Here is a 15,772-nt window from a genome sequence, read left to right as displayed (position 1 = left end):
ACAAGTATTCTAACAAGCAAAGTCTTAAGAAGAAAAAGCATCTACTAGGGCCTATATACACTTGTCAAGCTTCCCAAGTAGACGGTTTCGCAAAATTTTTCTAACATCCAACTACATGCCATGATGCAACTAACATATATACATCCAAATGCAAATGATTCTACCAACTAATATGCCATATAAACTAAATGCAAGTCCTAAGTTCACATTGTTTATACCGCATCAATCAAAATAAAGCCACATAGTCATTAACATAAAGAGGAAAAAGGAGATTGGAAAGATCATACCATGCGGTCTTCAATATCCTCATGTCTCGGATCTGGCGTAGTCAATCAATGTGAAAAAGGATGAACAAACACAATATATACAATAATATATACATGACTACACTACAAAGGAAATGAACTTGTTTTTGGATTTTTAAATTTTTCAAATTTCTATGGGTTTTGTTTTTATGAAATTAAAAGACATATTTTTGGGATTTTTCAAATTTTTTCAATTTTTATCATTTTTGGAATATAAATTCCCATCCCCCACTTTATTTTGGACATTGTCCTCAATGTACATGTAGGAGTAGGAATAAAAAGGAAAAACATGTTTTTGGATTTTTGATTTTTTGGAAATTGAAGTACAAATGCAATGATATGGTATGAATGAATGCATGCTCTAATTAAATGCAATTCTATATGACATATATAACAAATGAATGCAATCTAAACTATATTATATGATGCATGTTAAACTATGGTCACTTATGATCAAACCTCCCCAAACCGATTTAAACACTATCTCTAGTGTAGAAAAGAATAGGATTGGTCATTAGTGACTATGCATTAATTCTACTCTATATGCAACTATCTACATGAATCATGTGAGATATATACAATGCAACTATACTATATGAACTAACTAATGTAAATGCAATATGAAATATAATACAAATGCATGCAAAAGCTACACTAAATGCAATGTATATACAAAAGAGAGAGAGGGAGAGATGGGTATCATACAAATGGAAGTGGTGAAGTAGGCCTCTTTCACTCGTCATCCTCATTTTGATTATAGCCATAACCATGAGAGCTTCCGGCTTGATCATATCCGGGTGCTTGGCCCCAATATCCTCCTTGGTCAAATCCTCCTCCTTGACCCGAGTACCCTCCACCTTGGCTAGAATCCCCGGCAACGGCGCCATTTTGATAGGACAAGAGTTGGTCGTCACACATCCATCAAACACATTTATAATACTCAACAAACAACTAGTTAGCGGTAAGTCGAGGTCGATCCATGGGACGGTGTGCTTTGGGTTCTAAGTCTATCTATCTCAATTTATGCTAGTGTCACAATTTGTTTGGGTTTGTAGTTGTGTCTAAACTAATGCAAGCAATATAGTGAAACAAGCAATAAAGGAAAGATGTAAACAAACGATTAAAAGTGCTAGGATATCATGGGGTCATGGGGGATTCATGGTGTTGATCATACAAACATGTTTACAAGGTTGCAAGCAATTAATGTTGTGGAGGAACCGAGTTGGGTTATATCTTACAGTTCTTAGGAAGAGTTGGGTCCCGGAGCCGAATCGATTAGATTGTACAACACCTACAAGTCGACTTACTTTCCACCTAATCAACTTCTATACATGGTCTAACAAGACTCGAGTTGGTTTATATCTTACGAGTCAAGTTTAGTAGATAAGAGATGGTTGTAAATGCAAGGATTCATAGGCTTGGCATTTCATCAAACATAACATATGCATAAAGTTGACATCACAACAAGCAAGCAATTTAATCATGTGAACATATTAGATTAAGCATGAATCAATCCCATGTTGGTTTCCCCTAATTACCCACTAATCCTAGCTAAAGAAACTACTCACTCATTATCATGGGAAACATGTCATTAATGGTGTCAATCATCACAACAAGTATAAACACGATAATAAAATGAGGAAATAAACAATAACGAGTAAAGAGTAAAGGATTTATACCAAACTTGAGATGATCCAAATAATAATGCAAAGAATAATAGAAGAAACTTGATGATTGATGGTAGGTTGTCAATCTCCCAATAATAACCCAATAATAAACTTGAATAATAAACTTGAACAATAATTAAGGAGAGATTAATGTGTAATTTATGGAAACATTAAATGATAATTTATTCTAATCTACTCCTAATCTAATCTAAGAGAATTTCCTCCTAAAAACCACACACTTGATTAATTACAAAGATGGGGTATTTATAGTGGAAATTAGGTGGATGCATTTAGGGTAACTAAGGCTAAAATAGTAATTACACTTTTTAGATTGAGCAAGGAGGAGCCGGTATTTTTCGAAGGAAGGGCTTCTTTCTTTGCAGCTTGGAGAAGACGAAATTATGCTGTGAAGAAATCCGTGCGCATTGGGGTCGGGACGGGCGGATTCTGCAGACGGAAGACGAGCGGATTCGATGGAATCCGGGCGGATTCTGGTGGGGCAATCCGAGCGGATTCAAAGCAAGACGCTCGGATTGTGTAGTGAGGAGACGGGCGGATTGGAGACAATCCGCTCGGATTGTTCTTCAGCAGTGATTCTCCTTCTTTTCTTCCCTTTTGCTTATTCCCATTTTATTCTTGCGGGATTGGTCTTTAGTCTTTGCTTCCTCTTCATACTAGTCCATCTAGTATCGTCAAGTAGCTTCCAAATATGCATGAAAGACGGGGATTTCCGCCTTATCATCTCCTTTTCTACAAAACATATAAAATGCGATAGAAAAGCAAATAGGAAGGTTTTGACGGATAAAATGGCCATGAAATGCTATAATAGTATGCAAAATAGGCTCAATTAGGGGACTAAATGTGCGCAAATAATGTTCACATCAAATATCCCCAAACCGAACCTTTACTCGTCCCGAGTAAAGAGGTGACTAAAACTAGACCTTTATTTAAACTAACCTAATAACATAGCCGATATGAGACAATTAGCGGGTCTCACTCCGCCCCTTCAACTCACAACAAGACAACCATGAGGTAGGATGCCTTCTTGCAAGGCAAGGTGGGTCTTGCCAAAATGGCGACACATCCAAACATTAAAGCACACAAAATCAAGTAATGGATGCATCTACAAAAGAATAGCCACTTTCCTCATCTAAGTGGCGGAAATTATCTACAAGGGAAGCAATTCAAGGGTACACACTCCTTCATAGATGCAATTTGTTCAAACTACTAAGCCTAGAAGGATACCAATAAATCACCTCCAAGTTGTGTCAAGCTAGGGTACCTTTGTCCTCAATCGTTAAATGCTTTTGTCAAGAGTAGACTCCCTATGGTGTTAGAAACACTGGAGGATCGCGAAATTCCCCCTCTTGCCTAGACAAGAAGAAGGGTCGTCCCCTCTCTACCATGCACAAAAATGGATAAGATGGAAAAGGGATTGATAGTATTTGAGTTTCATTTTGGGAGTTTGCTTTCATTGTTGTTTTTCCCCCCAAATGTCTTGTGGCATATAACATTTGAGAACACTTTCTTGCCATTTCTTTTGATTTTTGGCATTTCAATACTTGACAACTTTTTTGCATTTTCTTTTGCATTTCTCTTTGAACATTTTCAAAGTCACCCCATATGTAGGGAGGGTGGCTTATATTTGAAGCTTTTAGGAGTCTATTTTTGCTCCTCTTTTCATTTGATGCATTTTTGCAAACTTTCTTTCACTTTTCATTTCATTGAACTCAAATCAATTTGTTTTTGTGCCCATTCCCTTTGATGACAAAAATGTGGTAGAACATGGATGATGGATGGATGGATGCATGGTTTCAAGGGTCACCTTGGAATAAACGGTAGCCAAGGAGTTATCACACCACAAGGTACTCTTGACTAGGCCTTAATCCATGGGTCAAAGGATACTAGTATGACACATCCTAGGGTGTTTTACAAGTATTCTAACAAGCAAAGTCTTAAGAAGAAAAAGCATCTACTAGGGCCTATATACACTTGTCAAGCTTCCCAAGTAGACGGTTTCGCAAAATTTTTTTAACATGCAACTACATGCCATGATGCAACTAACATATATACATCCTAATGCAAATGATTCTACCAACTAATATGCCATATAAACTAAATGCAAGTCCTAAGTTCACATTGTTTATATAACGCATCAATCAAAATAAAGCCACATAGTCATTAACATAAAGAGGAAAAAGGAGATTGGAAAGATCATACCATGCGGTCTTCAATATCCTCATGTCTCGGATCTGGCGTAGTCAATCAATGTGAAAAAGGATGAACAAACACAATATATACAATAATATATACATGACTACACTACAAAGGAAATGAACTTGTTTTTGGATTTTTAAATTTTTCAAATTTTTATGGGTTTTGTTTTTATGAAATTAAAAGACATATTTTTGGGATTTTTCAAATTTTTTCAATTTTTATCATTTTTGGAATATAAATTCCCATCCCCCACTTTATTTTGGACATTGTCCTCAATGTACATGTAGGAGTAGGAATAAAAAGGAAAAACATGTTTTTGGATTTTTGATTTTTGGGAAATTGAAGTACAAATGCAATGATATGGTATGAATGAATGCATGCTCTAACTAAATGCAATTCTATATGACATATATAACAAATGAATGCAATCTAAACTATATTATATGATGCATGTTAAACTATGGTCACTTATGATCAAACCTCCCCAAACCGATTTAAACACTATCTCTAGTGTAGAAAAGAATAGGATTGGTCATTAGTGACTATGCATGAATTCTACTCTATATGCAACTATCTACATGAATCATGTGAGATATATACAATGCAACTATACTATATGAACTAACTAATGTAAATGCAATATGAAATATAATACAAATGCATGCAAAAGCTACACTAAATGCAATGTATATACAAAAGAGAGAGAGGGAGAGATGGGTATCATACAAATGGAAGTGGTGAAGTAGGCCTCTTTCACTCGTCTTCCTCATTTTGATCATAGCCATAACCATGAGAGCTTCCGGCTTGATCATATCCGGGTGCTTGGCCCCAATATCCTCCTTGGTCAAATCCTCCTCCTTGACCCGAGTACCCTCCACCTTGGCTAGAATGCCCTCCGTCTCCTCGACCCCAAGCTTGGTCCCCATAATTTGGGAACAATAGCTCCGGTTGTGCCCAAGAGGGCAAAGGGCCATTAGGGCCAACATACCCTTGTTGAGCCATGTTATAGTATTGGGGGTAGAGGGCCAAGTAGTTGTCTTCCCTTCCTTTATGCACCCCAAGGTCCACTCTATTCATGAGTGCCATCAAATCATTAATACCCGGGGTGTTGGGGATTTCCGGTTGGAATTCGGTATAAGGAGTAGGGTATGGCGGGATGGGTACGTAGGAAGGTGGGCGAATAGGTATTCCCGGCCCTCCACGAGGTGGTTGATGGTGTGGTTCTTCCCTTTTAGGGGGATTATCAAGAATTTGGATTTCAAGGAGGTAGCTTGGTGGAGGAGAGTATGGACTCAATCTTGGGTCAATGCCCGGTATCTTCCATCCCTCAAGGATCATCGAAGTGCATCCCTTGGTGTGCCACTCCACACTCCCATCTCGAGTGTAGTTGCACCATCGGTGACTGTGGAAGATGGTGTGCTCATCAATCAAAGTCCTCCCCTCAAGAGGAATATAGGTTCCTCGGGCATTGAACCCGGGACAAAGGTGTTTGGCCAAAATTGTAATTACACCTCCCATCACAAAGGTTTTGAGTTGGGTGGTCCCTTGAGCAAAATCATGGAACCTAGTAAGTATCTCAAGTGGCGTGTTGAAGTTATAACGCCTCACCGCTCGAACATTCAAATAAGACTCAAGAAAAGTTAAGTCGATGAGAGTACACCGATCTTGCTCGTACCTCCCATTGATGCAACCGGCTACAAAGCGTTCGGTGAATCGAATCACCGGATGTTGGATAGCAAATGTATAGCAACGCTTTATATGGGTAAAGTCCCTCCCGGAGATAGCTTTCCAAAGAAAGTCCACACTAAAATTATCGGGCTTTTCGGTATAGTCGGTGAGTACTTCAAGACCGAAAACATAGGCAAATTCCTCAAGAGAAAGAACATGGTCTAGGTTGCATAACCTAAACTCCATGCCTACATTGTTGTGGGTATCCGCCACAATGCGAAGGCTACTCAAGAATTCAAGGGTGAGACTACGGTAAGTCTCTTCATGGGCGTGGAAAAAGTTCCCAATGCCAAGGCCATTAAAGAACATCTCGGTAGGGTACCTTATCTTAAGGATTTCCAACACCCTAGTATCAACAAATTGAGTAGGTTCGTACTTCTTACCTAGAAGCTCGACGAATTTTTCGCAGTGGTCGTCGGATAGGAAGATCACTTCTTGGAAGTTGTTGAGTTGTTCAATGCCTCCCCTCATTAAGGGTCGGGTGTTCCTTGGTAGTATTACCTCTCGTGGTGTTGAAGAGGTTGATCCCTTGCGCTTCTTCCCGATTGATTCAATCAATTTCTTGGCCTTTCCTTTGGTGTTCATCAATGGTGCCATTTGGATGTTGGTGATGGGGGTGTTTTTGAGGATTGGAGGATGATTTTGAGGATTGAGATGAGTGTTTTAGGGTTTGGTAAGGTGAGGAAATGAAGGAGAAGGGGGGTGATTATATAGAAGAAGTAGGGAATCCGAACGGATAAGATTGGATCGAACCCGTTTTATTCGAGGGAACAGTACAATCCGAGCGGATTTCAGTCGAGACGGGCGGATTTTGGGGAAAGAAGACGGGCGTCTTTGGTAGAATCCGCACGGATTCTAGAACAGAGAAATTCTTTGGCTGAGAAGCAGGATTAAGACGGGCGGATTTTGTTCGGGACGGACGGCTTGATCTGGACGGGCGGATTCTCGATAATCCGCACGGATTTTGACACAGTTCAAAATCTTGCTTCTGGACGACATACGGGACGGGCGTCCCGTGGAGAAGACGGACGTATTGTTCAGGACGGGAGGATTTGTTTGAATCCGCACGGATTCTTCTTCAGCTTCAACTTTTTCTTTCCCGTGGGCCCTGGACGGGCGGATTTGCTAGAATCCGGGCGTCTTTCTGCTTCTTTCCTTCTTCTTCTTTCTTCTTTCGTGAAATGACACACCCCTTTTCACTGATTTTCTCTTTTTCCTTTTCTTTTTCTGAAATTTGCTCATGAAACATGTAAGATGACTCTCTCTCTCTTCTCTCTCATGCAAGAAATTAAATGCAAATGTAAATGTACAATATTATACAAAGTAAAAGGGTCCAAGAAATATCTTACAAATGGTGGTTTGAGATAGGACTCCACCAAACTAGTTCAATTTGTAGAGACTCTTATCCATAGAGCTCAAAGCTCTTAATAAAAGATCAAAAGCTTGTGAACAAGCTCCAAATAAGCACAAGTATGGGTTGCTCAATTTGAATTTGAAATTTGGCCAAGGAGGCTTGTAGAATGTTCTTTTCCTTGCCTCCTCCTTAGCGTTAGAGCTTTCCCGATGCCTCAAATATATACACCCATGATTCTTGTTAAGACTAAGCATGAAGTGTGGTTCATTTTCATCCGTGGACTTCCACTTACCAACTTCTTCTTCAATTTTGGTGATGACGATAGCATTTGAATTTATCAATCCTTCATGAGTAGAAGGAGAATTTTCATGACTTTGATGATCGGATACCATAGGAGTTGAGATTATGGGTGCCAAATCTTCACAAGTAGCCTCACGAGCAATTTTCTCTTTAAGCTTTTTTAACAAATAGCTCTTGTAAGAAACTTTGGCCTTTTGAAGAAGGTCTAACATATCCTCTTCAATGATCATTGGCTCCATGATAGGTCCCAGTGGTCTTCATGAAGGATAAAGGAAGGACATTCTTCTTCATGATAGGGTATCTCAAATACCTCAAGGATAGGCTCCTCAAGCAAGGTGATTATATGAATCCCTCCTCTAGGCTCATCATCATTGTTGCTATCCTCACGTGAATCATAAATGTGGTCTCCATGTAACTCTTTTTTCAACACCTCAATATTCACATCAAAAGACACACCCTCATACTCACAAAGGTTAAGAGTGTTTGACTTACTCAACCTCATGTCTTCCTCATCGAATACAACACTCTCATAGTCACAAGAGCTCAAGGGACTTGGCTCCTCCCACTTTTCATCTTCCATGTCAAATGTCACTACTTCAAACTCGCATTTATGCTCAATATCCAAAGAACGGTGGTGAGTGTTTGCTTGGAATTATTTTAATTGGGCAATTTGAATCCTCAACTCCTCTCTTTGGATAACAATGTCTTTAAGAACATTATCTTCTTTTCGGCTCTCTTCTAGCATTTGGTTGAAGAAGTTTTGTTGGTCTCCCATCATTTGGAGAATCATGTTTTGAATGGGTTCATCTTTTTGTTGTGGGTGGGTGTGAAAGTGGTTGTATTGTGGCAATTGAAGTTCATTGTGAAATGGGTATCGGGTGGGTGGTTGTTGTTGATATTGGGTGTGGTAATTTTGGTGGGAAAAATTGGGGTAGTGGTTAGGATTTTCGTTGTACAAATAATAAGGTAGGTTTGTGTTGACTTGCTCCTCAAACTCCCCATACCCATAGTCATACTCAAAAGATCCACCACATACTCCATATGTCACGTCTTGAGCCATCATAGCTAAGACAAGTAAACAACTACAAACATGGAAACTACACAAAAATGGTAAGAACAATCCTTGAGGAACAAGTTCCTCAAGCTGAAAGCAAAATCAAAATAGACAAACAAGTAAGAACTTAATCACATAGCACCATCCCCGGCAACGGCGCCATTTTGATGTGAGAAGAGTTGGTCGTCACACATCCATCAAACACATTTATTACACTCAACATACAACTAGTTAGTGGTAGTCGAGGTCGATCCATGGGACGGTGTGCTTTGGTAAATCTATCTATCTCAATTTATGCTAGTGTCACAATTGATGGGGTTTGTAGTTGTGTCTAGACTAATGCAAACAATAAGGTAAAACAAGTAAAAAAAGGAAGGATGTAAATAATTGATAGAAGGTGCTAGGATATCATGGGGGCATAGGGGATTCATGGTGTTGATCATACAAACATGTTCACAATGTTACAAGCAATTAATGTTGTGGGGGAATCGAGTTGGGTTATATCTTACGGTTCTTAGGAAGAGTTGGGTCCCGGAGCCGAATCGATTAGATTGTACAACAACTACAAGTCGACTTACTTTCCTCCTAATCAACTTCTATGCATGGTCTAACAACACTCGAGTTGGTTTATATCTTACAAGTCAAGTTGAATAGATAAGAGATGGTTGTAAATGCAAGGATTCATAGGCTTGGCATTTCATCAAACATAACATATGCATAAAGTTGACATCACAACAAGCAAGCAATTTAATCATGTGAACATATTAGATTAAGCATGAATCAATCCCATGTTGGTTTCCCCTAATTACCCACTAATCCTAGCTAAAGAAACTACTCACTCATTATCATGGGAAACATGTCATTAATGGTGCCAATCATCACAACAAGTATAAACATGATAATAAAATGAGGAAATAAACAATAACGAGTAAAGAGTAAAGGATTTATACCAAACTTGAGATGATCCAAATAATAATGCAAAGAATAATAGAAGAAACTTGATGATTGATGGAAGGTTGTCAATCTCCCAATAATAACCCAATAATCTTCAATTACCCAATAATAAACTTGAATAATAAACTTGAACAATAATTAAGGAGAGATTAATGTGTAATTTATGGAAACATTAAATGATAATTTATTCTAATCTACTCCTAATCTAATCTAAGAGAATTTCCTCCTAAAAACCACACACTTGATTAATTACAAAGATGGGGTATTTATAGTGGAAATTAGGTGGATGCATTTAGGGTTAACTAAGGCTAAAATAGTAATTACACTTTTTAGATTGAGCAAGGAGGAGCCGGTATTTTTCGAAGGAAGGGCTTCTTTCTTTGCAGCTTGGAGAAGACGAAATTATGCTGTGAAGAAATCCGTGCGCATTGGGGTCGGGACGGGCGGATTCTGCAGACGGAAGACGAGGGGATTCGATGGAATCCGGGCGGATTCTGGTGGGGCAATCCGAGCGGATTCAAAGCAAGACGCTCGGATTGTGTAGTGAGGAGACGGGCGGATTGGAGACAATCCGCTCGGATTGTTCTTCAGCAGTGATTCTCCTTCTTTTCTTCCCTTTTGCTCATTCCCATTTTATTCTTGCGGGATTGGTCTTTAGTCTTTGCTTCCTCTTCATACTAGTCCATCTAGTATCGTCAAGTAGCTTCCAAATATGCATGAAAGACGGGGATTTCCGCCTTATCATCTCCTTTTCTACAAAACATATAAAATGCGATAGAAAAGCAAATAGGAAGGTTTTAACGGATAAAATGGCCATGACATGCTATAATAGTATGCAAAATAGGCTCAATTAGGGGACTAAATGTGCGCAAATAATGTTCACATCATATACATACATGATTATTGAGTTATTTAGTTGATTTTATTTTCGGTTTCGCAATCTTTACCGTTTTCTAGATGGCAATTACATGTATACGGTGCAACGTGATTTTTATGCCTCAAATGATATGTAACATGTGTTGGAGGAAGAATGGTTGTGTGATACTGTGAAGTAATTTAAAGGAACCAAAATTTTTAATAAATTCCAGAATGTTACCTTGTTTGTATAGGATGCCATTTAAAATGTGTTCTCTATATGATGGTGAAAATTTTATGTGTGATAACATTATGATTTAGCTTTTCAATGCTTTTAGATTCATTCTAATATGAATTATATTTTGAGAGAAATAAATATTTTAGTTGACAAAGTGGTCGATTGTTTCGCACGATTCTGTTTCGACCCATGTTTTTGAAAAAGAAACCATTTAAAACGTGTTTATTGTTTATGCATAATTCCAACTTCACTGTTTAGAATATTCATTCACGTTTTCAAAATGATAAGCCACGTAAAATCTTAACGAGTCGTTATTTCATAGTGATTTTTGCAAGTTGCCCAATTTTCTGTCTAATTGCTGTAAAGTTTTTGTTCCGACCAACTGAGTTGTAAAATTTGTTATAAATAAATTCCTTAAGCTTTGCAATTGATTCTCTTTCCTAGGATTAGTTAATTCATTATATTTCCTAAAAACGATAATAGCTCGCAAAATAGCTAAGCGGTTATTTAATTAGGAATTTTGAAAGTTGTTGCATGATGTTTGATTGTTGAAATTGTAAGTTATGTGAGTTTCATATAAAAGTTTAATCAAATATGAATTATGTGATGTAACCATGTAATACTGATATGAATGTAGCATGAACGGTAGGCATATGATATGAGTATGAACCTTGCTATATGATAATATAATCTTAATTGTTTCGGTGAGTTTTATGTAAAGTAGTCTCAATTATACAAACGCTATTACATTGCTTGAATTTTGCCTAGTGTCTTTCTCTAAACCTGATTTGCAGAAATATGGATTTTACTTCTATGATATGATTACTGATATGAAATATTTTAATTCGTCAAGTATAAACTATGAGTTAATTGATTGTCTACATTGATGTAAATGTGTTAATTTGGTGTCAAAGCATCCAAGTATTTGTTACCTTGATTTTGTGTAATGCGTAGCATGAAATTGACAAGTGTGTTTTGTTGCTTGAAAAGTCGGATGCTAGTTGCCAGTATAGAGTAATTAGCTTATCAGATGATTTGTGTCTATTGTTTCAGTAATCTTCTTGAACATTGGATGTGGAATTTTATAATGGGGTTACGGGGACGTAACCATGTTTTAAGGAGGATAGGATTGTAAAATCTTGATGGTTTACGACCTGGCTAAGTGGTATGTTATGATTGGCTGACTGAGAATTGACCATGCATGGAGTCTGCTGTTTTAATTTATTATTATTCGGTCAATGTTGTGGCTCTTTAAGTGCCACATACCTCTGTCGTATGTTCAACTTTGGGGACAAAGTTTCTTAAGGAGGATAGAATATAACACTTCGCGTTTTAGAGCTTATGTATATGTACTACTTGTGTTGTCTTATGCTTGTGGATGTTTGGTTATCGTTACGGGGTGGCGAACTTCGGGACGAAGTTCATTTTAAGGAGGGTGGAATGTAATACCAATCAAATTTTCAATTTGTTTTTATTTCAAAATCGAACTTCGGGACGAAGTTTCTTTCAAGAGGGGAAGATTGTAATAGCCCAACTATTTAACCTTCTTATTTAACTTTTTTTTTATAACTTCCGTCATTTATTTAAGATAATTATTTTTACCTCCGTCAAATTGGTGTCCTAATTCGATCGGATTTGACATACAAAGCCTAATCTTATACCAAGCTAAACCTATTTACCCTTTCCTTATAAAACTCATATTGCCTCCATGTGTTCGCCGTTTCCTAGACAAAACAAAAGTTTATTCTTCATCTAATTCTTGTACCCATATATATTGCCAACCACACAATTATCTAAGATAGTCAACATGATTCTACATCACCATTATTATTGCATATTTTCTTTGTTCACTCCTGCGACAAATAGTTGCCTCTTGTCGTAAATTTGGTGCAATCAACCAACTCTTCTATGTTTCATTTGTCTGAGTAATCCGTGATAATTAATTTAAGGTAACACGATTCTACCGATCCTATTATTATTAATATTGTTCGGGGTTATATGCTTATGTGCTATTTATTCGTGTTGTATGTGCTTAAATTGATCATTAGCATTGGACCGCGATTATTATTACTCGATAATATTAGCTATTATATTTTCAATTGTTAAGTTAATTTTATTATTGGTGAGATGGGGTACAAATGAGTTTGCTTATACATACGATTAGGGCGATGCTATACTATGGTTTTGCTGCGCTTGACGTTGAGGTTAGTTTAGAAACTAGAGTGGATTTGGGTTGTAATAAGTAATGTACTTGTGGGCTGTTCGATATTAATTAAAGAGTTAGAATTGCTAATGGTGATTGATTATGGTATGCTAAGTTGTCCGTGATGTTGTTGTCAATTAGTTTGGTCTGACCTCTATTTTGCTACAAGAGATCATGGTCTGAATGTATTATATTGGGAAGTGTTACTTATATTATGTCGCTGGTTGAGCTTGATTGTATTGTATTTAATTTGTTTTTTCCTTTGACCTTCGACTCGTAGGTGAGTAGCTTAGAGTTTTACTCTAAGTGTCGAGCACGGTTCTTTGAACTTTTGACAATATCGATATTGAAATTGAGATGAATATTGGTTACTGGTATTGAGTTATTGGGGCCGTTGTGCCGAGTTATGTGTTACGGTCTAGTATGACCATGGTTATTGAGTTAGTTATATTGTTTGGAATCGATATTAAGATGGAAGTATTGTTTCGCGGTTTTATTCCGCCAGTTCACTCACCCCTTGTCCTTGGCTTAGGTTCGACAATGAAAATACGATACGTGGCTACTTGGAGTATTATATTATGAGACGGAGTAATGAGTGAGATGGAGTAATGAGTTGAGATTGAGTTAATTATGGGGACGAGAGTCACTTAAATATTGTGGAATAGCTTTGAGCTTGAGATTAGTTTATGGGGAGTGTTTTTATTATTCTATGTGTTTATTTTTATTTTTACGTGTCTGTGTTTCCACGCCGTGACCAAAACTAAGCTGCTATATCGGGAAAGTTTCCATTTAAGAAAACTTTCCATTTAAAGAAGTTTCTATTTTAGTAACTTTCTATTTTGGGAATGGGAATGGTTTAAGTAATTGTTTATCATTTATTTGTCTTTCAGAGGACGAATTGTTGTGGAATATTACTGAGCACCCAACTATTTGACTGCGGTACTGAGGTTGGGAAATACACTTGACTTATTATCGTTGTTGTTGAATTGTGTTGACTTGTTTGTGTTTCATATGACCAAACTGTGAACGTTGACTGGATTCGTGGTTGTTGATTCCTGTTATGATTCATATCCTGGAATGTGCTTGACTGAATTGATCGTATTGGGTATATTATCACAACATTCGGTATCCGACATGATTCTATGATTTACCAGTTCAGTGATATACATATTGTGTTGCATTAATTTCTTGAGCATTCATATGCATTAGAGATGGAGGATGTTGTGGTGACGTGGTGTGGTGATGATGATGTTGTGATAAGGCCCAGGCGGGTTCTGCAGGACTTGCCCTGGTGTCCTCAGCTACGAGCTGGCAGATCGGCTACGGTCGATATATAGTCTACCGGGGATCGGTATGGCTGGGTTGTACGGGTTATGAGATATGAGTTGAGATGGAGATGGAGGTGACGGAGGAGCATGCATATCATACTTTGTTGTTTCATTGTATTCCCTACTCAACCTCGTGGTTGACCCTGTGTATTCGTGAACACCTGTGATGATCCAAATATTGGGGAGCAGACTTGACAGGTTTATGAGATAGGATGGGAGCTTGATGGGCGTGAGACACTGGAACAGAAGACTTAGTAACTAGATCATCATTTAGAAGACTTTCACTTTCATTTATGTTAGTTCTTTGTAATTTGATGTAAAAGAGGTTTTGTAATAATTAAGTTAAAGTATTTATATAATTTGCCTTGGAGTTTAATTTGTTATTCACTACCTCGGGAACCCGAGATGGTAACAGTCCGGTTTATTAGGGAATGTCTTGCTAAAGGCTCCTTCATAAATCGGGGTGTTACACTTACACTAAACGTCTCATGTAGCAAAGAAAGACCAGTTTCTTGCAACATAACATTCTTTGTGGCTCTTGAATAATTTCTCCCACTCTGTCTTCTAAAAATAAACTTGTATTTTAGAAAGACAGCTTCACGAGCCGCAAACCCGTCGTACTCGTGATAATTGTAAGGGAAAAATGAGCATTTGTTTCTTGTGAAAACTTACAAACATGGTACATTACCATTTCATATCTCATATGATTTAGTGGAAAAATAATTTAGACAAAATGATAAATTCCCCAAAAGGATCAAGTAACTCAAAGTAACTTGATTGAAGTCCAAACCATATCGAATAGCGTTTGAATTCTTATCCAACCACACATTATTCCATAATGCGTGCTAAGAGAGATTAATTTGTGATACTATATCACAATTTATTTGGCTTATATCAAAGTCTTCACTTTGATAATCCCATCACGACTAAATCGTAATTCCTTGAACTCTTTGAAATTCTTCAAAGATTTCTCTATTTACCTTATTAAGTGAACATATTAGTGTCAACTTAACTCGTCGGTAAAGATAATGATCAACCTATTTTGGATCGATGATTTACAACCTCGATCTCCTTTTCAACCAAAAGGCACGAGACATCTTGCTTTGAATACAAGATACGCATATACCATTAACAATCTAATGGTTTCAAGAGTACTCGATAACTCTTTGCGTTCATCATTCCAAAATTTAAGGTTTAATCTTGGGTTACCAATTTGAGTCTTACATCATCTACATGATATATCTTTCTAGTTTGGTTTAGAATATAATCACCTTGATAATGGGCTAGCCATACATCAAATCGTGGTGTATAGGGTCACAAAAGTGAAACCTCTTTTGTCACTTAACAAGTTTATATTCTTATTTAGAGTTTATGCACTTAATAGTCACAATTAAGTACAACTTTAAATCTAAAAACTAGATTGAGTACACAATTACTCTATCTCTCGACATTTATTGTTGCTTGTCGTCATATTCTAATCATCCTATGTATCGAGTACAATGATGAAAACCTCCACTGGTTTCTAATATTGACGAAGTGGTACTAGCAAAATTTATGTTTAATCAAATA

The 15,772-nt window shown here is 37.4% G+C and overlaps 1 long non-coding RNA gene across 1 annotated transcript; it reads left to right on the top strand.

The window, feature by feature from the left end:
- The first annotated feature begins 12,394 nt into the window (after positions 1-12,394).
- On the top strand, positions 12,395-14,644 carry LOC141630119 (uncharacterized). Its single transcript, XR_012537439.1, has 3 exons — positions 12,395-12,621; positions 13,766-13,822; positions 14,393-14,644. It is a non-coding gene; the product is annotated as an uncharacterized LOC141630119 (long non-coding RNA).
- The last annotated feature ends 1,128 nt before the right edge of the window (positions 14,645-15,772 follow it).

The sequence above is a fragment of the Silene latifolia genome, chromosome 2, assembly GCF_048544455.1.
Source record: "Silene latifolia isolate original U9 population chromosome 2, ASM4854445v1, whole genome shotgun sequence".
Lineage (NCBI taxonomy): Eukaryota > Viridiplantae > Streptophyta > Magnoliopsida > Caryophyllales > Caryophyllaceae > Silene > Silene latifolia.
Note: the sequence above shows the minus strand (reverse complement) of the source record. Positions and strands in the feature narration are given on the sequence as shown.